The 21,883-nt window shown below is 38.8% G+C and overlaps 1 protein-coding gene and 1 pseudogene across 1 annotated transcript in view; one reads left to right on the top strand and one right to left on the bottom strand.

Annotated features, from left to right (window-relative positions):
- CEP128 (centrosomal protein 128) overlaps window positions 1–21,883 on the top strand; it is a 423,508-nt gene that overhangs the window by 293,314 nt on the left and 108,311 nt on the right. The gene's annotated exons all lie outside the window — the stretch shown is intronic.
- On the bottom strand, window positions 15,985–16,839 carry LOC126003896 (armadillo repeat-containing protein 1-like; annotated as a pseudogene).

The following is a 21,883-nucleotide window of genomic DNA, read 5'->3' as shown; positions in this document are numbered from 1 at the left end:
CTGTAAAAATGTTATCTGTAATATTTGCGTTAGGGTGAAAAAAGTTAGCTAGATTTAATCCTTATCACCTGTGATGTTGTTGCTGTGCTTAATTCTTCTCATTGGGAAGCACATATAGTGTTGAATAAAATTTCTCATATCCTAATTTTCTAGAGACCAGAAATTAAACATAATCAAAATCAAGGTGAAAAGATTCAGGATCAGTTACAGATCTACTGATGCAAGAAGAAAGATTCTGTTTAAGTTTTTTACAGCTTTTCTAACAATTTACTTTGATGACTGAGAAACTTAAAATGAGTTGGGTTGTTTGTTTTTCCCTTATCATTTAGAAGTCTGGCCGGAAATCTATTTTGTTAAGTTAAAGATAATATCCAGGGAACTGGTTCCTTCTTAACCCTGTTGGAGACTGCATTTCTTTGACCCCCCCCTTTTTTTTTCACTTTTAATGGTTTTCTTTTATTGTTTGGCTTGTGGTCCATCTTCATGTACTTCTCTGCTCCCCTCATCAAGTTACTTTCTCTTCTAGTCAAATCTACTGGGGCATTTTATTCAAAACAATTCTGTTTACATCGAAAACCACCTGGAAAAATTTAGGCTACTGTCTTTGCCTTGAATGCTTAAAGCATGTAATGTGTTTTTCATATATTACTGGTACTAGGAAAATGAACCTGACAATTTGGAGGCTATTTTCAGGCCACTAGAATTCATTTTTACTCTTTTGTCTCTTTTAAAAAATAATATGGAGGGGGCCAGAGCGATAGTACAGCAGGTAAGATGCTTACCTTGCACATGGCCAAAGTAGGTTTACTTCCAGGCACCCCATATGGTCCCCCAAGTGCAGATCCAGGAGTAAGCCCTGAGCACTGGTAGGTATGGCCCCAAAACTCAACTGAAAAATTGCAAGTGTACTTTACTTTATTATGAATGCAAGAACTATTATAAAACCTTAATAATTACTTCTAGGGAATGTAGAAGCATTTCAAAAGACTGGAGCAGAAGGCTTTGATTTCTGTCTAGGTACTAGGAACCCCTCCCCTCTGTACTATTTCTCACCACTCCTCTTCCCCTGAACTGCTGTGTGTTGCCCTAAAAACCCTCTGGATCTGTGGGGTGTGGCCTGGGTCCCCCAAATCCAAACAGGGTGACTCTGGTGACACCCAGCATCTCTGATCCAAGCAATATTACATTGCCAAACTAAGCATGAACCATCTTGTCAATTGAGTATCACTGGCAATTTGCTATGAACATTGCTTGGAAGTCCCAAAGCAAAAGAGAAATTGCTTCTAGAAGCAACTTTAAACTACTTCATTTAATGATAATTAAAACTTTTAGATTTTTGCTATTAATAAAACATGATATTGCTTTTTAATTATCAGACATTTAACGGAATGGTAAAACTGTGACATACTCAATTCTGATCTGCTACATCATTGGGTTGCTTTTTTTTTTTTTTTTGGAGGCGGGGCAATCAGGGGTTACTCCTGGCTATGAGCTCAGAAATCGCTCTGGCTTGGTAGGACCATAAATGCAAGGGGATTAAACCAGGGCCCAAGGCAGATGCCTTACCTCTAGTGCCATCGATCCAGCCACCATCATTGGTTTTCTAAGTATGTTTTTCACTTTTAGTTTGGGGAACACATCCAGTGGTGCTCAAGGCTTATTCTTAGCTTTGTGCTCAGGAATCATACCTGGCAGGCATGGAAGACCATTTGGAATGCTGGAGATTGAACCCAAGTTGGCCACATGCACTAAGTACTGTACTATCACCCCACCAAAACCTTGAAAATTGATGAAAATGGACCATACTCAAAAATATACATATGCATACATTTTTCTATCTTCAAAACTCATAAGTTCAAGGAAATTCTTGAATGGTATAGATATATAAGTTTCAATTTAGGAATTCTTCCATACCTATGTTTGGGCTGTTTTAAAATTATACTCAAATCAATATATTTATATTTTTAAGGTTTGTGTTACATTCACTTTACATAATTAAAAGTTTATTAGTTTCTCTCTTGTTAAACTACCTGGAAAATGCATGTGTTATTATTATATACTAAAATGAATGAATGAATTTAACTGCTTTCCTAATGCTTTTAATTTTGCAAATATTTCTTACTATGTTCTACAGTTACATTCTGTCTGTCAGGTTAAACCTGACAATTGGGGATTCTCTCGGCTTTATACTAAGTAATATACTCCTGGTGGTGCTCAGATACAATTTATGATGTTGGGAATCAAATTTCGGTCAGGCACTTGCAAATCATGTGTCTTCTTGATCCTTCCCCCTGTAGTTAATTTCTTTTATATTCTACATGTAATTTTAAAAATAAGATCAGATCATTTATGAAATCACTCTTTTATATGTGATACAATGAGTGATTTTATTGTGATTTATGTGTTTCTGGATTATGAAAACCGTGTTCCTTAGGTCAATTTTGGGCCATTCCATTTGGTCTACTGAGCCTGCCAGCAGTGATCCCTGAGCAGAAGAGAGCCAGGACTAATCCCTGTTGAATGTGCTAAAAACAAAACAAACAGATCCACGAATAAATGAGGTAGGGGCTAGTAGAGCTATTTCAATGAAAATAATTCTTGTAGGTGTTATATTTATCTAAGGCAAGAACAAATAAGAACCAAACAAATGAAAACACTTCAGTGCACATACCTATTTTTTGCTACATAAGTAATGCCATAAATAGATCTCTAAAGTCTGTTACCACATCTGTGCACACATGTTTTTTTCTTTTACCTTTTTTGTACCTGTCTGCTTTAATTTTAAAGGCAAGGAAGGCAATTTTCTTACTCTGACATCTGTCCTTATGCTGTTGCTTTTCTTGAAATGAAATGCTAGGGAGGGGCAAAGGTCAAATCTTGCACATACCTGACCGTGAAGACAGACAAGCCAAAAGGTCTAATTTTAGTTTTTATTTTTCTGGGGATTTTCATAACAATCACTTAACAAGAATTGTTTTGGAATTTATAAACAACACATTGTATGATATGAGTCACTTTTTAAAAAGAAGAATGATTTTCATGTGATTCTTTTGTTTGCTTTGGGTCACACCCTGTGTTACTTAGGGTTTACTCCTGGCTCTACACTCAAGGATCACTCCTAGCAGAGTCAGGGGACCATAAAAGACATCAGGGATCAAAATTGGGTTGGCTGGATGCAAAGTGTGCCCTACCTACTATACCATTTTTATAGGCTAAGTGCAAATAATAAAGTCATTTAATGGCACATTTATTTTATTTTATTTTTAATTTTGGTCCACACTCAGTGACACTCAGGTGTGTTACTCCTGGCTATGCTCTCAGAAATTGCTCCTGGCTTTGGGGACCAGATGGGATGCCTGGAATCAAACCCTGGTCTGTCCTGGGTCAGCTGTGTACAAGGCAAATGCCCTACTACTGTGCTATTGTTCTGGCCCCTAATGGCAGATTTTCTTTGAATTCAAATGGGTCTCTAAGAAGGCATAAAAGCAAAAATATACATATTGCAGATTTTTGGAGTCTGACATTTAAGAAATAAGAAAGAAATGAATTATAAATGAATTGGTTAAAACCTTTTTTCAGTCTTTTTTTATTTTTTCCTTGTGTATGTTTTAAGGTAACTGATGTATTGTTAGCACTTATCAGGTTTGCAAGATTTTACTAGATCTATAGAATTTGCTTTACATTTCATCTAATAGAACCTCTTATTCATTCACCTCCATTTTGACCACAGATAAAATCATTAGGATAAGAACACACTCTTTATTATGTAGGTTTCACACAATTAGTTTTTCCAGAAAGGGTTTTAGGGAAATATTTAGTAAGTATTGCCTTAATCCAATCCAGGGAGAAAGGGTCTGAAGCAGGGACTCCAGGAGAATTAATAAACCAAGACAGTCATATGGGAGAGGAAGGGCCTTTCTGCCTCATTGACTGAGAACCTGCCAAACTGTCCTTCCTCTGCAATCTTTATTGACTAGGCTTAATCCACCTGGGAGGAGAGACAGATAATATTACAAACAAAAGTACCTACCCAATTTAATCAAGCCTCAGTGGGTCTTTACATTTCAGTGGGGTGGGTGAGGGGAAGGGGAAGCTATGGCAGAGTCTTTTTGGTGAAGCAGAGTGTGATCTCTGTGTATGTAGCAACATCTGTGTATAGGAACAGCACACAAGTAGGTAAATATTCAAGGTGAAGGAATAGATATTCTGAATAGAATAGGCACCTGTTAATTTGTTCTTTCTTGAATCTACTACCTGATAGTGTAACCCACTCACATCTTTTTGAAAAATAAATTCATGAAAATTGGTTTATTTTTACAACTCATCAGGCCTCTCTTTATTGACTTTGCTAATGGTGTTCTTGCCTTCTTTTCTTAAAAAAGTCATTATAGTATGCTGAGTGAAATAAGTCAGAGAGAGAGAGAAAGACGCAGAATGGTCTCACTCATCTAGGGGTTTTAAGAAAAATGAAAGACATTCTTGCAATAATTTTCAGACACAAAAGAGAAAAGAGCTGGAAGTTACAGCTCACCTCATGAAGCTCACCACAAACAGGGATGAGTTTAGTTAGAGAAATAATTACATTTTGAACTATCCTAATAATGAGAATGTACGAGGGAAATAGAAAGCCTGTCTAGAGTACAGGTGGGGGTTGGGTAGGGAGGAGGGAGATTTGGGACATTGGTGATGGGAATGTTGCACTGGTGATGGGTGGTGTTCTTTACATGACTGAAACCCAAACACAATCATGTATGTAATAAAGTTGTTTAAATAAAAAAAATTTTTTTTAAAAGTCATTATAGGGCCGGCGAGGTGGCGCTAGAGGTAAGGTGTCTGCCTTCAAGCGCTAGCCAAGGAAAGATCCTGACAGTGGTTCGATCCCCCGGCATCCCATATGGTCCCCCCAAGCCAGGGGCAATTTCTGAGCGCTTAGCCAGAAGTCAACCCTGAGCATCAAATGGGTGTGGCCCAAAAAAAACCAAAAAAGAAAAAGTCATTATAAATATTACAAATATATATTTTACCAAGATCAAAATAATGGGTGGTATATACAATGTATATACAAGCAAGTTTGATTACAAATCAAGCAGATTGTATTTGTGTACTATGATTACACATTATTTAGATAGTAAACCTATCTCTCTCCTTTTACCATATCCATTCCCCTTGTAGTGTACAGTAAATACTATACTGAACTTGGTATATATAATTTTATAAGTATATTTATACTTCTATTATTATACATATGTTCATAACATTTTTAAGTCTCAACATCTGTTATCTCTGCATGCTGGGAAGAATTCCATCCTATTCTATTATTTTACCTTTGCAAATGTACCTTTGAAATGATGTATACTTGGTCTCAAACTTACCTGTGTCTCTTTTTGTCTTCTCAGACATCTAAAGACATTAATGTTCTTCCACTTTCTTCATTCATCTCATTTTGCACATTAAGAATTACCTAGTTTTAGTTCAATAGTTTTTTTAAAGCTCTTAAATTACTTGGTTTTAATTGCATTGCTTTTGTCAATGTACAATAGAGACTATTTATTATATCCATTGCTCACCAGTGTTCTGTGGTTCAGACTTCTAGACTCTTTCCTTCTTGCTGGGAAGCAACATTAAATAGGTCTCTGTTATTGAATTTTATCTTCATTATTAAATGCTGATTTATCTGAATAGAAAATTCGGGACTAGCAATTATATTCTCTCAACACTTGAAAGGCACTATCTTCCATTCTGTATTCCCAGCTGTTTTTATATGTAAGCCTAACTATAATATGTTTACAGGTGAATTGTCATAGTTTTATCCTTCTATGCCCTAAAAAGTAGAGTTCTAGTTTTAGAATTTGTTTGTTTGTTTAAACATGGAGATCTAGATGAACCCCAAACCTCTGAGATTGTATTTAGGATGGCCTCTAGGGCTGTACTGAGAAATACTCAGGAGTATCAAGTTGTGGTTAGTTGCATACAAGTCATGTGCTTAACCCTTATACCATGTCTGCATCCCTATAATAATCTTAACCACAATGTCTTTTAAAATGGTCCCTATTCTATTTTTAGTTAATTACTAAAAATCCCATTTAGTTGCAATTGTCATGCAATCCTTAATATAACTCCACCAGTATTTAGTAGTATTTTGTTTGTTTGTTTGTTTTTTTGGACACCTCTCCATAAAACTTCTGCTAGGCTGGGAGTTTCAACATGAGCACATGAGGATGAAGGACTACTTGGGCCTGCCAGGACACTCCCCTCCAAGTGGTACTCAAGAGTCCTTTAAGATTGCACCTGATAGTGTGAAGGATACCATGTCACATGGGTTTGTGAACCTTGGTCAGACATGTGCAAGATATGTCTCTACCACTATGATATTTCCTTCACCCTATACTAGTTAGTTGTATTGGTTTTATATGCTTATATCCAGTTCTGAATTCTGTGAAACTTATTTCTTATTCACATTACTATTTTTTAATATTTTTAATTCAATTACAAAGTCATGATTTACAAAATCATTGGTAGGTAGTAAGTCTTTCTTAGGCATATGATATTCTAATACCAATACTCACTTATCAACCTCCCTCCCCAAGTGTTACATGAGTTCTCTAACCCCAACCTCAAACCCCCACCCCCACCTGCTACCTTATGGACATATTTTAAAATTGTGGTTGTACTTTGAATTATTTCAATGCTGCTGCATCTTTGCTTTGAATATAGAGCTATACTACTCTCCTGTCTCACATCCCTAGTATAATGTAAGCTCCAAACCCTGTTCCCCCATTATGTTTCTTCCTTATCTTCTTTTTTGGTTTCTTTCCTTTTCTGTCCTCATCCCTATATTCTGGTGTTAAGGGTAATCTAGGCATCTATCATCCCTTGAAATATTGCAAGTTTATCCTTTTGATGGCCCGCGGGCCACATATTGTATTTGTATCTGTTTTGTTTCTTCATTGCAAAATAAGATATATGCAGTGTGCATAAGAATGCGTTCATAAGTTTTGTTTTTACTATAGTCAGACCCTCCAATGGTCTAAGGGACAGTGAACTGGCCCCCTGTTTAAAAAGTTTGAGGACCCCTGCTCTATGGTATCTCCCATATAACTTATTTAGTATCTTTCCCAATTTGTCAGTTATTTATAGGTATCTAACATGAAATATATCGAAATGTTATAAAGTTGGCTATTATTTTTCATTTTGAGAAATTCTTTTTTTGTGTTTTATATTATTTGTATATCTTTAAATTATTGAAAATAGGATTTTTCTCATCTTTTCACATGAGTTTGGTGGGGTATTAATCTGCTTATTTCTATAGGCTCTACCTCTTGGTAAACATTTTTTTGTGGTTGGGTCATTGCTAGTTATGAGTTATTTAAATGTGAAACTTACAAAATCCTGTTTGTGAAAGTTTCCTCACAAAGCAATCTTATGTTAACTTCTTCCATATGCCTTGGGGGAACCCACAACCCAGACCAGCATTTACATATTAGTTTGAGATGTAGCACTCTTGAGCTACCCTGGAGCATAGATGACTTTATACCAAACTAATACACTACATAGAAGCCCTCAACAAAAATAAACTTCCTTAGAATCTGAAGAGATAGTACAATGGATAATATACTTGCTTCGCATGTGATTGAACTGAGTGCAATTTCATGTACCCAACATGGTCCCTCAAGCCCCATCAGGAGTGATCCCTGAATACAGATTTAGGAAACTCTAGGCACTACGAGGCATGGCAGAAAAATTATATAAATAAATAGGCTTTCTTCTCATCTCTCTGAGTCAGGGAAAATCCATGTGTAAGGTCATTTTCCCCAATAATGCAGCCCTTAGAGAAAGACTATTTGGTTTTACTTGGTGGACCAGCAGTCTCAGCACTACCTGGAACCTCATTAGTGATGCAATTTTCAGACCTGCTGAAGCAGAATCTTAGAGGTGAATTGAGGACTCTGTGTTTTAATAAGCTTTCCAGATGATTCTTTTCAGGAGGCAGATAGGGTCTCCAATACTCAGGAGCTGTGAACCCAGGGCTATGACCACACACCAACTCTGGTCTTTGGTGCACATCCCATCCAATGAGTAATTTGGGGGTGACTCACTGGCTGGCATGGCTGCCATCATACCAACTTAAGGATGACCTGCTCTTTCAAGAGATGAAGTTCTACAATGTAAGATTTTTAGTCCCAACTTTATTGGGAGTTTATGACCCCTGGATTACTCCTTGCTTTGTGCTCAGGATCAGTCCTAATTGTGCTCAGAGGGACCATATACATATCTGGTGGTGGGTCAGCCAGATGAACCTGGGTCAGCCAACTTCTTCCTCCCCTATCTTTCCAGTTCTCCTCAATCCCAACTTGTCACATTCTTACTGCCTATTACTTAATGGGCATTAAAATACAAAATCTAGATGTTAGGGCCTACCTTCAGTTTCAATAAAACTGTCTGAGTCCTAGCTCCAGCTGTTGTTGTGTCAACAAATTATGCTTTTTCAGGTCTTCATTTAACTGCATCTGAGGTTATGGTTCCCAGATGTTGACCTACCTTTTCAGAAAATAACATCACTCAGTACACCCCTGAAAAATTTATCTTCCTTAAGCAAAGAGAAAAAGCTTCTGGCAATCGTACCTGATGCTACAGCTAAGGATCCCACTCAAGTGGTATTGACCACTTGGTGAATAATTCTAGAGGCTTCCCTTCTCACTTTTCTGGTGACCTCAGCTCTGAATTTTTCCATTCAGAATTATGGTAGGAAAACTTATAGCATAGCTAGAGCTATCCTGTTGTCAAGGTGGTTTAGCTGTATCTGTACTTTTTTATATTTCTGGTGAGAGCACATTGTCTTAAATTTGGAAACAGGACACTATAAAATCCTTTGTACTTTAGCATTCACTTTCTCTAGTATATCTGCAGACTGCTGGTTCCTTTAATCCTCGCCCCCAGCCCAGCCACTCTCTGAGTAAAAATTAAAGCAAAAGTAACAGCTTATTATGTCACAAAAACTGGAAACAAATGGGAGTGTTAAACATATTGCACATTACAGAACAGAGTCAAGATAATTTCACTCAAGGGTGACTATGTCTTGAGATGCAAACTAGGTTTTTTATTTGCATTATCTAAATCCTTAGAAACAGGTCATTTGTATTTTATAGATAAAGAAGCTAAAAGCACAGAGAGTCTCTTTCCCAAATTACATATCCTTTAAGGAAGTGAGATTTAAGTTCACACCTACCAAGTACAAAACTGATGATTGAACAAACAATATACTGCTTTTTCTTTTCAGGGAAAAATATACATTTTGAATAGACATGTAGAGTTCCATACCCATTCATTACCTTTTACCTATTTTCATCATAGCATTAAAACAATCGTCACTTCTTTTTTAAAAAAATGACATTTATGTAGAGTATTTGGCCTCAGTAAATCAGAAAGTTAAATTTGAAACCAGGCAGGTCTGTTAGCTGCAGAAGTGTCTTCTACATACTAAATTTTCTGCTTAAAAATAATGTTCCTTTGTGGTTAAAAATACGGTTTATTGCTTGCAATATTGCCAGTCCCATCTTAGAAGCTTGTGGTTTGAGGGATTAATTTCCACCACTGAGTCCTTGTGATTAACAGAATCACCACACTATGGTCTCAGTCTGTAGTCTTTGTTCTGTGACTGACTAAACAGTGGGACAATTCATTATGTCTTTCTTGATTTCAGTTTTATTTCTGATTTTAAATTGCATCATATCCTAGTGTCTTTTTGATGCTCTGATATTCTAATTTAATAACCCTCGTCATAATTCTTTTCTTATTCTCCTTTATTTTTAAATGGACACTTAGATCTTAGGTCTCCATAATTCTGACTTTGCAACTCTTTCCTTAGTAAGACTCCAAGTCTTCAAACTAACATGAATTTGCAACATTCCTAAATGATGCTGAGAGACCTAAAGTTGATTGGAATATCTTGGTTGACCTTCTGTTATTTTCTTCTTCTGACTTTTATTAACATGTGTTCTGACTAGAAATGCAAACATCTGATTTTCAAAATACTTACCACACAGAAAGACATCATTTGAATTTGGCTAATTAAGCATAAGAAAACTGAATATATTCTAAAGCCCATCCTGGATTCCATGTCCAGCTTTGCTAATTTTCAGTTGCAAGGATGAGTTTCTCTATCAGCCTGTTTCCTTCTTTGAAAATAGGGGATATAATCATCTCTACATAATTGGCTGAGGATTAAATGAGAAAAACGCATGAACACCCTTACCACGGTGTCTGGAGCACAGTAAGAACTCATACATTCTAGCTATTATTATTATCATTGTCACAATGATGATTCTGATTTAGTATCTTTCCTTTGTATTATAGCTCTCTGAATGAACTGTCGGGGAAGTGAAATGTAATACTGAATCTGAATGCAAATTTTTACATTTTGTTGAATAATTATTTGAATCTGGTAAGGATATTCTTCTCAGCAGGAATGAAATTAAACTGGCCATTTTAGAAATTAAACCACCTTTCGAATGAAGTGCATCGCTAGTCTCATTAGTTGTCAGCTGCTTCTGTTACTTAATATAACCTTTCTATGTATGAATTTTTGTTACCCAGACTTTCAGTCTCTCTATTGTTTTTGCATGAATTCAGACTCTCAATCATCGATGCCAATGAGTTCCTCTGTTTTGGTCACTTCTCTAAGTTGTTCTTAGTATTGTACTCTCCATGTTCCCAGAGCATTTTCTATCCAACCTTGCTTACCATCTCCCACATCCACTCTCCATGGTAACAGGTCATAGTGGTTCCATTTTCATCAATCTTTTTGACATGTTCCATGATAAAAAGACAAGTTATTTGGCTGTTAGCATATCACTTATCTCTTAATTTTCAATAGAATAAGGTTTCCCATGGCTGTCCCGAGCACCTGACTCAGAAGATCATGTACTGGCCAAAGCACCAGTTGAGAGGCCCTGCTCTTTACTTGAATGCTGATGTCAAGCTCAGTATGACTTTACTTTCACAGCAGGATTATTGTTTCACATATTTATTGAGTTGCAAATTGCATCTTGGTTTTGGCATTAGTTTATATGGATGTAACGTTTTCTGATTTTAAATAATGCTTAAACTTTTTATCTTTCAAAAATAGGCTTTTTGGGTTATAGCAGTAGATGATCTCATGCTGTGATGAATATTCTCCAAACCAGATTAAAGTCTTATGTCACTATCAAATAGCTATTGTTTATGATGTTATTATATCACTTGTTATTCAAATTAAATTAGATGATCTTTTGGAGAGAAGTCCCTGAGCAAAGCCAATATGCCGATACGCATCTTCTTGGTTCTAGGGGACTGGCTATGAGAGCTGAAATGAGACAACTTATTTATATTTTAGTTAGAACTTCAGATAATCTGGATGTTAACTCTAAACAAATTAAGGAGTAATACTTAAGTTTTAGCCATGGAAGAGGAATTGTCAAAGAATTCAGAGGCATGGTAAAGACTTCTGGAAAGCCAAGTCATATAAGTCCAAGAAAAGATGGATCTCAAATACAGGAATGTGGTTGAGTGTAAATTGATGCAAAAAAACTCAACTATAGAGAGAAACATATAGAAATAGAGATGTTATCACTGGCTTTATCAACATGGCGAGGCTATATAATTTTGGTGATAATATAGTCATAGTAAAATAAACTGTTATAGCTAAGTCATTTTGAAATCATTGTACATTTTTATCCTTTCTATTTTAAAACATGTTTCAATTTTTCTATGTATTTTGTTCACTGATTTTTATTTTAAAGGAACTTCTTTTTCAAATATGAAAGATTATTTTCCACATATAGGGAAGTATGCATACTTCTGCAGTCACCATTTTTATTAATTTCAATTTATATATAAAATTTAATTTTTAAATTTCCCTTTTATAAATAAAAATTTAAAGTGTATTTTGAGGGCTTCTCAGGCAATGCTTGAGAAGGGGATGGGGACCACTCCTGAAGATACTTTTCTAATGGGGCTGTGGGTCCAATGTTAGGGCCTCAGGGTATGGCACTATTTGGATCCTGCATTGCTGGGAACCACTTGGGCCACCTCAGGCTGTGGTCAAGGACCTCAATGCCAAATATGGCAATGTTCATGATCCTCCAAGTTTGTATCTGGTAATGTGAGGTTGAGGACTCGTCTAGTTGTCACATGCTTTGCATTCTCATTGGGCTCTTATTTACCTTTTTAAGGGGATAGGCTGATATTATTTAAATTTGTAAACAACACAGAACTTTCCTGAAGGTCTTTTTGTTCTGTTCTCTGTTTTCTTGCTTGGCTCTTTATTGGTAGTCATCAGAATTTATATTTTGACATGTAAAACTATCATGTATATGTTATACATGAGATGAATATAAAATATCTTCAGCAATTATTTGAATTGTGATACTTGAGGGTAAAATGCTTTGTAATTCTTTTGTTTTAGACTAGTTTTGAGGCAGATTCCTATTACTGTCTTTTGTCTTATTGTACTTTTGTGACTAGAGCCATCATTACAAAGCAAATGTTGATATTTCTAAAATATCAAGACAAGACTTCAGGTTTCTCTGATCTTTTAGCACATTTACAGTCAAAATACAGTTGGGTTCATTGCATTTTCCTGATTTGCGTCATTTTAACAATATTAATGCATATATTGCTATTTTAACTTTTAATAATGTATTGTTTTTAGTAATTTATGTAATCTATATTTTACTAGGCTCATTTTCTTTCCTTTTAAATTAGATTTGATGTATCAGTTTGCTTTCGATTCTTTTTTTGGCCACATCTGGTGATGCTCAGAGGTTACTCCTGGCTATGCGCTCAGAAATCTTTCCTGGCTTGGGGGACCATATGGATGCTGGGGGATAGCACGTCCTAGGCTAGTACGCACAAAGCAGAGACCTTATCACTTGCGCCACTGCTCCGGGCCCTCCTTTCATTTTTTTAAGATATATTATTATGTAATGCATGAACTTTATTTTATGAACTTTCATATATTACTTTATTTTGATATATTTCAATTGAAATTCTGATTCATTTTGATGGTACATTTTTACCATATAAAAATAATAATATTTTACTCCTGTAATCCCTAATATGATCATCACCAAGTTCACAATATCTAATAATGGAAGTTTTTTATTACGTTAATAAAATATATTTGTTCATTCTATTCCTAACTATAGAATTTAAATTCTTTTCTATTCTTTCATCTCATATATATATATATATATATATATATATATATATATATATATATATATGTTACTGTGTGCTTTTATCTTTATATTCATCAAGGAACATCAAAATTTATGAGATGAAGGGGGCCAGAGAGATAGTATGGAGGTAAGGCATTTGCCTTGCATTCAGAAGGACAGTGGTTCTATTCCCAGCATCCCATATGGTCCCCTGAGCCTGCCAGGAGCGATTTCTGAGCATAGAGCCAGGAGTAACCCCTGAGCGCTGCTGGATGTGACCCCAAAAAGAAACAAAACAAAAAAATTATGAGATGATATTAATAATTTTCAACGATTATTGAGAGAACTATAAAATGTTTTGAAAATATTTCAGGCTGGAGCAATAATACAGCAGATAAGGCACTTACCTTACACGCAGCTCAGCCAGGTGCCATATGTGCCACCAAATATGGTCTCCCTAACCTGCCAGGAGTGATCCTCAACATAGAGCCAGAAGTAATCCTGGAGTATCACTTAAATGGGAATCCCCCAAACCCCCCAAAAAGAGGACAAATAAGAATAAGTTACATTAAATTTTTACAAATGTTTTAACATAGTAAAAGGCCACACATGTTTTTGAGGTTTTACAACAATCCTAAAACAATAATCAAGGACTTTATTGTACTAGCTGCTAATTTAAATGTTTACGAATTAAGAATAAGGGGCCAGTGAGGTGGCGCTAGAGGTAAGGTATCTGCCTTGCAAGCGCTAGCCAAGGAAAGATCTCGACCACGGTTCGATTCCCCAGCGTCCCGTATGGTCCCCCCAAGCCAGGGGTAATTTCTGAGCGCTTAGCCAGGAGTAACCCCTGAGCATCAAATGGGAGTGGCCCGAAAAACAAAAAAAAAAGGAGATTATTGATTTAGCCTATCTTTAAAATATTTAATATTTCTTCCTCACTTACCTTTAAAGACTACTTTAAGTTAAGCTATAATTTTAGCAATATGATTTTAAAAGATTCATTTGATGCTGTGGTATTAGTTTAATCCCATTGACATATCTCATTAAAATATTTTTCACTGGATATCACTGTTAACTTCCTTCTCTATAATTTATAATGTATAATTAATTCTTCATTTCAAACTAAAATTTACTTTAAGTGAAAATTAATCACTCTTTTGTTACTTTATGTTTGTCCTGGTTCACTTCGCCCCTCAATAATTCATGGCATTGTATGTGAGTTTCTTACTATTTTCTCTTTAGCCTCTTAATGTTTAATCAAGCTGAATAATTTAAGGATGCAAGTGAAAGCTCCTTGTCTTATGACTCTTGGAATATAATAGCTCCTCAATAAATACTTTATGTTTACCATTGGTTCTAAGATTTAAAATTTGAATGATGTATAAGATGATTTATTGAAAAAACCCTGTTCTCAATCCTGTTTCTATTCATGCTTTTGCAGTACTCTATTTTTTGGATATCCTGCTGGAAATAACTTATGCATATACTAGAACATAAAGCATGTTCTTTTCCTATTAATTTTAACCCAGATGGTGGCCTACTACACACTGTTTAATATCATGTATTTAACTTAACATTTTGTTGTTGCGTGTAACAGTGGGAGGGCCAGAGTGAAAGTACAGTGGGAATTTTTCCATAAAAATGTTCTATAAACTAATTCTTTTAAGCAACTTTGTAGAACTTCAACTGTGTGGACACAATGCAACAATGCATTTTACAATAATTGTGAATTAAAGGCATTCCCATATTTTTCTTTAACAGGCTGAAGTAGGTAAAACATATATACATCATTTCATAAGTAATATTATGGGATCAATTGTGAAAAATGATGGAACCAATTCCCAAACGTAATTGTTAAATCAGAGATGTGTACATTGATTGATTTAATTGTAGTTATTTTCCATAATGTTATACATTACTAGTAGGAATGAGTGAAAATGTTTCCCCATGCATATGCAAATATTGTGCATATACTTTTTATTTAATTTTATAAACCAAGAAGTTTCACCCTATTTTATGTACAAATACATGAATCAAAGATTATGACAATACCTCATAAACCATCATGGCTAATATTCAAGGTGTAGCACCACTTTTACCAATATTTTTATTGCCTAATACATTATTCTGTTCTTTCTTAGCAGTTCTCAAGACATAAATTTATTAAATTGGTGGTAGTGGCCATAGTATCAAATGACTGTAAACATATTCTAAGAGCAGTAATATTCCTAGATATATGTTCAACTACATACTAAGTTTAGTTTCAACTGTGATTTCTCTTTCAAATGATGGAGAAAGGATTAGTAATATTATGATATATAATATTAATATATAAATTAAGTCAACTTGACCTGTTATTTAAAAAAATAATATATATATATACTTACATATGTATATATACATATATAAATATGTATATATTTATAAAATATAAATGTTCCAAACTGCTTTCAAAAGAATTAATTTTAGCTGGATCAAAACAAATATATTTATAAAACAACAAAATAGTAACTACTTCAATTATGTAAAAAAGGCAGAAGAAATATTCATGTAAAAACATAGTATATACTCATGAGTCAAAGAAAAAAACGCAAGCAAATACCTTCATAAACAAAGCAACTCCACCTGTATAGAGCCTCTGTCATTGTACCACTCAGTGGGTTAAAATGTCAAAAAAAAAAGTAAAATGCTGCATATGAATCATGTAATCTAAAAACTTTCATGATATCTTTTTGCAAATTATATTTGACAGTTCATTACAACAATGGAAAACTGGCCCCTTGTTGGTTCACTCAGTCCTTGAGCCCCAAACTGAAGTGATCAGTAAAATGATCTGGACAAAAAAGTTTATAACTATGCTCAGCCAGCTGGCTCCACCCTCTGAATGAGTGCCAACTCAGGACACTGCTTTGTCTTGCTCCTTCGTGGGACTCACTCTCGGTGTTCTGCTCTGCTTCCACAGGGGTATCTTGGAATGGGACCAGCATCTCTTTACCACATTCACTTTTTACAATGTGCTAAGTCTTCATCACCTTGGTTAATCTATAGCTGATACCAAAGCCTCTGCTTTCAAATCTGAATGGATTCGTACCACACATCTTTGAACAGCCATTTCAAAAGTAAAACTAATTACACCTTTAATTTTTAACAAAGCCTCTTCACATAGATTTCTCCAAGATGAATCATCAAGACTATTTATATGCAAAACCACTGTGTTAGCACGTTTGTTAGTAGTTCCCAGAAAAAAAAAATGAGCTGTCCTTCGTTGTGAATTTATTTCATTAAAACTACCATCATCTGCCATATCTGAAGACTGAAGAATGTCATAGATTTCAGAAGCCAGTAATTTTGTTTCTCCTGGAGTTGTAGTTTTCTGTATAACATTTTGCAAGCTTAGCATCATACCCAGTTCTATTTTTATTTCTTTTTCTCAGCACAGCATTCTGCCAAGTATCAAAGAGCGAGAAAACCAGAGTGGACAACAGAGACTGGGATGATCCATAAATAAAATAAGCCCAGGCAGACATCCCTGGTTCTGGACAATGGCTCTTCTATTTATTGAATCTGCCGCCAAGTCCCAAAGCTGGTTAAGAACCAATAGAGCATCAGGCTTTTCATTCATAGTGGAAGTGGAAGAATTCATCTTCTATGCCATACACACAAACAAGATCTTCTTAAATCCCATAGAAAGTTGCTCCAGAGCTCTACAAGTCTGGAGCCTGTGCCACCATTTGGGCCACATCAACAGATGTAGGCACCGAGTAGAGTACTATGCTCATAGAATAGAAAACCAAAGGAGGGGACAGAGTGATAGTGCAACAGTAGACCAAGCCAGGACAAATCTGGGTTTAATCCCTGGCATCCCATATGGTTCCTGAGCCTGCCAGGGGCGATTTCTGAGTGCAGGGCCAGGAGTAACCCCTGAGTGCTGCCTGGTGACCCAAAAACCAAAAGAAAAATAAAATAAACGACAGAAATAACCCTGGGAGGTAAAGTGCGAGGGCACAGGTGTGCACAGTCACTACAGCTTCTTCCTCAACTAGAGGAAGAAGAGCATCAGACTCTTCATTCATGAAGGAAGTGGCTATGACAGAGCACAAGATGTTTGTGGAAGAGGAACGCTGGAAGTACATCAAAGACTGTGTTCAAGGTCTGAACCACAACATAGCTCAGGAGTTTCTGGCTCTGGATGGGCCAAATATACTCACCCTACCCTCCGCCACTCCTAAGTTGGTCAGATTCTGCCAACAACTCTTTGGGGACTTCTCCGTCCTACTGTAAATCTATACCATACTCTGTTTCCTGGCCTATAGCATCCAGGCAGGCATGGAGGATGACCCCTCTGGTGCCAACCTTACCTGGGCATTGTGCTGGTCACTGTGGATATCATCACCCACTGCTTCTACTACTACCAGGAAACCAGGAGTTGCAATATCATGTAAGATTCTTCAAGAACATAGTGCCCCAGCAAATCCTGGTGATTCAGGAAGGGGAGGAGATAAAGATGAATGCCGAAGAGGTAGTTTTCGAGGACCTGGTAGAGATCAAGGGCTGAGATCAAGTCCCCAGTTACCTGCACATTATCTCAGCCCACAGCTGCAAGGTGGACAGATAGTTCCATGCTTATGGGTGAATCTAAGCAGCAGAAACACTCCTTTGACTGCACCTATGACAATCCCCTGATGACTCACAACACCACCTTCTTCACCAACTGTGTGGAAGGTACTGCTGGGGGCATGGTGGTGGCCACTGGCGACATCACAGTCATGAGCACATTGCCACTCTGGCCTGGGGCTGAAGGTGGGCAAGACACCCATTGCAATAGAGATTGAGCGCTACATCCAACTCAGCATGGGCTTGGCCATCTCCCAGAGCATCTCCTTCTTCATCGACTTCCTCATTTTTAGCTACACCTGGCTAGAAACCATCATATTCCTCATCAACATCACTGTGGCCAATACCCCCAAGGGCCTGCTGGCCTGGCCACTGTCACTATGTGTCTGATGCTGACTGCCAAGCTCATGGTGCTCAAATACTGCTTGGTACAATCTGCAAACTCCTTCTGTGCAGGAACCTATTACTGATATCACCTGTCATATGCATCTCTTCTCTTTCCTGCCTCCCCACGCCCAGGGCAGCACCTTCCAGGTCACTGTATTTTGTATTCTGTGGGAGAAGCCTTTTTCCTCTGGCCCTGTCCAGGACCTGCCCCCTCCAAGTAGCTCTGCCTCTTGCCCATCTGGTTGGCTTCTGGCCATGCTCCCAACCTGGCCCTTCCCTTTTCTGTGTTTATTTCTTGTTCTTCAACCTCTAGCTTCCCTCCCTGGGCTCTGTTATATATCCCCCTCACCCCGCTCCTGCTGTCTCTGGTTCTGGACAATTATCAAATATATCCATGGGAGAGAAAAATAAAAAGGGCTATTCCCCCAGCGTGACCTACAGAAGTTCTGGGTTTGGTGGCGTCATAATGACATCAATTGGCGATGTCATAACGGCTTCCTATACCCCGGCCCTGTCTTGGGTGTTGGCCTGGCCTTGCTGGTCAGGCTGTTTCAGAGTGGCCTGATGGGTGTGATCCCAACCCCAGTGGCCAACTGGGAAAACAACAGGCAGTAGGTTGACAGTTCCCATAGTGCCTCGGTGTCCTGAACACAACTATGGCAGCTGAGAGTAGTGGAGGGCCGCACCCCCACTCAGTCGCTTGGGTGAACATCAGAAATGGCATCCACCAAATGGGGTGGGCCTATATAGAGATGTTCATGGATGGGCACTTCAGCAAAAGCCAGCAGGCCTATTCTTCAGGTGCGGTGGAGGCTTCCATGTGCCAGAAGTTCATCTAGAGGCACTGGATGAACACAGTGGTAAATGAACTACTGTGGCCCTTTGGAGTACAAAGTCGATTATCATGAGAAATGCAAGAGATTCCTCGAGGTCAACTTCATGATGTAGGAGATGATGAAGTTGGGAAAAGGACACTTTTTTTTACTGGCACCAGGTACAGCTGACCCTCTGCAGCGAAGGGCTGGAGGAAAGCTATGAAAGCAGCGTGAGCTTCCCATCTGGGAGTTTATAAAGACCCTGGGGTTTCTTCTGCTGCAGATCTCCTGGGACCTGGAGTACTTGGAGCTGGCCTTGACAAGACCAGGACCCAGGCATGTGTTGGTCTCAGATGCCTGCTCTGCGTTTATCATGCTGCTGTTGGATTATGGGGATGTGCTGCTGGCGCATAGCACCTGGAGCTTCTACCAGCACATAATATGCACCATCAAGGCCCCACCTCTTGAGGCCTAAGTGCTAGCACAGCGGTAGGGCATTTGACTTTCACGTGGCCAACAACCCTGGTTTGATTTCCAGCATCCTATATGTTCCCCAAGCCTGCTAGGAGCGATTTATGAGCACATAGCTAGGAGTATTTCTTGTACATGGCCGGGTGTGGCTCCAAAACCAAAAAATAAAATACCCCTTCTTCTGACAAGACACCCAGGATGACTCTGCTCCCATTCCCAGCACCAATTTGGTGGTCTTGTCCTACTTTGGGGTCCTCTTCTCTTGTGTTGACTACATCATAGAGAGCCAGCTGGTGGCACTGGAGACGACCTTCAGCAACATGAATCCCTAGCTGTGACAGTTTATGTACCCCAAAAGATTGATCTGGAGTAGCCTCACAACATGGTAGTCAACCACCTGGTCCTGGATGGGTCCTACTGAGCTGACATCTTCAAAAAGCTCAACTGTGACATGTACAACAAGCAGTAGACGATCATGATCTATGGTGCATTCATGTCTGGTATGTTCAAACACCAAAATTGGTTGCTTACTGTCCTGAAGCAGCTGCTGGGCATGGTGCTGGTAAAGGAAAAATCTTTGGATCTCAACAAGACCTACTGAGCCAGCTACAATAGGCTGTCCTTTATGGCTATGATCAATGTCAGTGTGTTGAGGAGCCTCGTGGCTCTGTATAGGGGAATGGTTCTACACCCAGAACCCCCAAGTCTGCATTTTTTACAGCAAGACCACTCCCTGGTGCGTGTCATGCCCTCCATGCTCCGGCTCATGATGTAAAACAACAACCTCCAAGATTCTGTTGCTCTGTGGCAATTGCACCCCCCCCATCTGAAAGCTAAGAAGCCATCTTGGTCCCCTCAGACCTCAATCAGCTTAACAGCTCCCCCTTCCAGGCCCTACAGCATCATTCCTACAGGGCATGGACACCAAGGTGATGGCCTGGCCAAGAACCTGCGGATTCTGGAACCCTTTCAGTGAAGCACCTCAGCCTTCAGTCACCTGCTGTACCTGGGCCAGCCCTCTGGAAGTTCTTACCTCTGGGGTTGGGTGGGACTGAACTAGTGGCATATGGCCAGACTGCCCTACAGGACTGTCTGGCCCCTACAGGGCCCCTATAAGCATTCCAGCTTAACCCTGTCCCCAGCTCCACCCAGCACTTTGCCCTGCCCCACTCTATCTGGCTTAGCCCCACGCCTTGGGTGAAGCATCTCCACCTTAGCCCTGCCCTTCCACATCTCACCCCACCCCAGCCTCTTCCTTTCTTTTTTATTTTTTGGTTTTGGGTCACATCCTGTGGTACTCAGGGCTTACTCCTGGCAAACTCAAGAGACCATATGGGATGCTGGAATTGAACCCGTTCCCATCCCAGGTCAACCGCATGCAAGGCAAATCACCTATCATTGTGCTATCACTTCAGACCCTCTCCAGCCTCTTCCTACACTGCTCTGCTGTTGCAAGTCAGCCCCTGAAGAGGTTGTCTGATGGAGGGATGGAGGATGAGGTCTTTCCCCTTCAGCTCGGAGCAGGCGTCTGCCACCCTGTCTAGCCGATGGTTCTGAGGTGAAACGGCGGGTAAACAGCTCGCAGACAGTCAGGCTTGTGGAAGTATTAGCTTTATTCGATGGACAAGACTGAAGTCCAAAGACTCAGCATAAGTTCCAGCCCAAAAGCCTCTCGCCTTCCACAAACCCTTGTTTTTATCCCCCAGAATCAGGTACCACCCAATGGTGGGATCAGATACCAACCAATGGTGGAAGCAGAATCAGGTACTACCCTAGAGTCGGGGCAGAATGCCAGGTCACACCCTAGGGTAGGGCACAATCACCAATCATGTTAGGGTCAGTAACATAATAATCCCCTAAAATATTTACATACACAACACTCTGCTCCTCCAATGAATTTGCCTCTGCTCTGCCCAGCTAGTTGACCACACACCTGCCAGGTTTACCCTGCTCAGAACATTCTCATGGGTGGGCTCAAAACAGAGAAGGGTCAGAACTGATGCCCCCAAATGAATGAGTGCTCAACCTCTCCCCCACGTCCCAGTGTCTCCATTCTTTTTCTCAATTTCTCCCTCTTTCTTCCCTCCCTGGCATCTGTCTTTCCACCCTCAGAACCCCAATTCTCATACTGTTTCCTCCTGACGCCTAAAGAGGGTCACTTGTGTCAGGTTGGAGCAGCAGAGGCTGAATCCTCATCTCTTCCCTGGTCTCCAAGAAGTTGTCCTTGTGTCTTCCCTGGGGACCTGTCCTGATCTCTCTGGGGATCTTTCTCATTTCTCTAGGACTCATCTCCTCTGTCATTTCTCCATTTCTGTTGTAGTTCTGAAAGTGTGTGTGTGTGTGTGTGTGTGTGTGTGTGTGTGTGTGTGTGTGTGTGTGTGTGTGAATTTGTCCTTGTGT

Source organism: Suncus etruscus, chromosome 3 (assembly GCF_024139225.1).
Source record: "Suncus etruscus isolate mSunEtr1 chromosome 3, mSunEtr1.pri.cur, whole genome shotgun sequence".
NCBI lineage: Eukaryota > Metazoa > Chordata > Mammalia > Eulipotyphla > Soricidae > Suncus > Suncus etruscus.
Note: the sequence above shows the minus strand (reverse complement) of the source record. Positions and strands in the feature narration are given on the sequence as shown.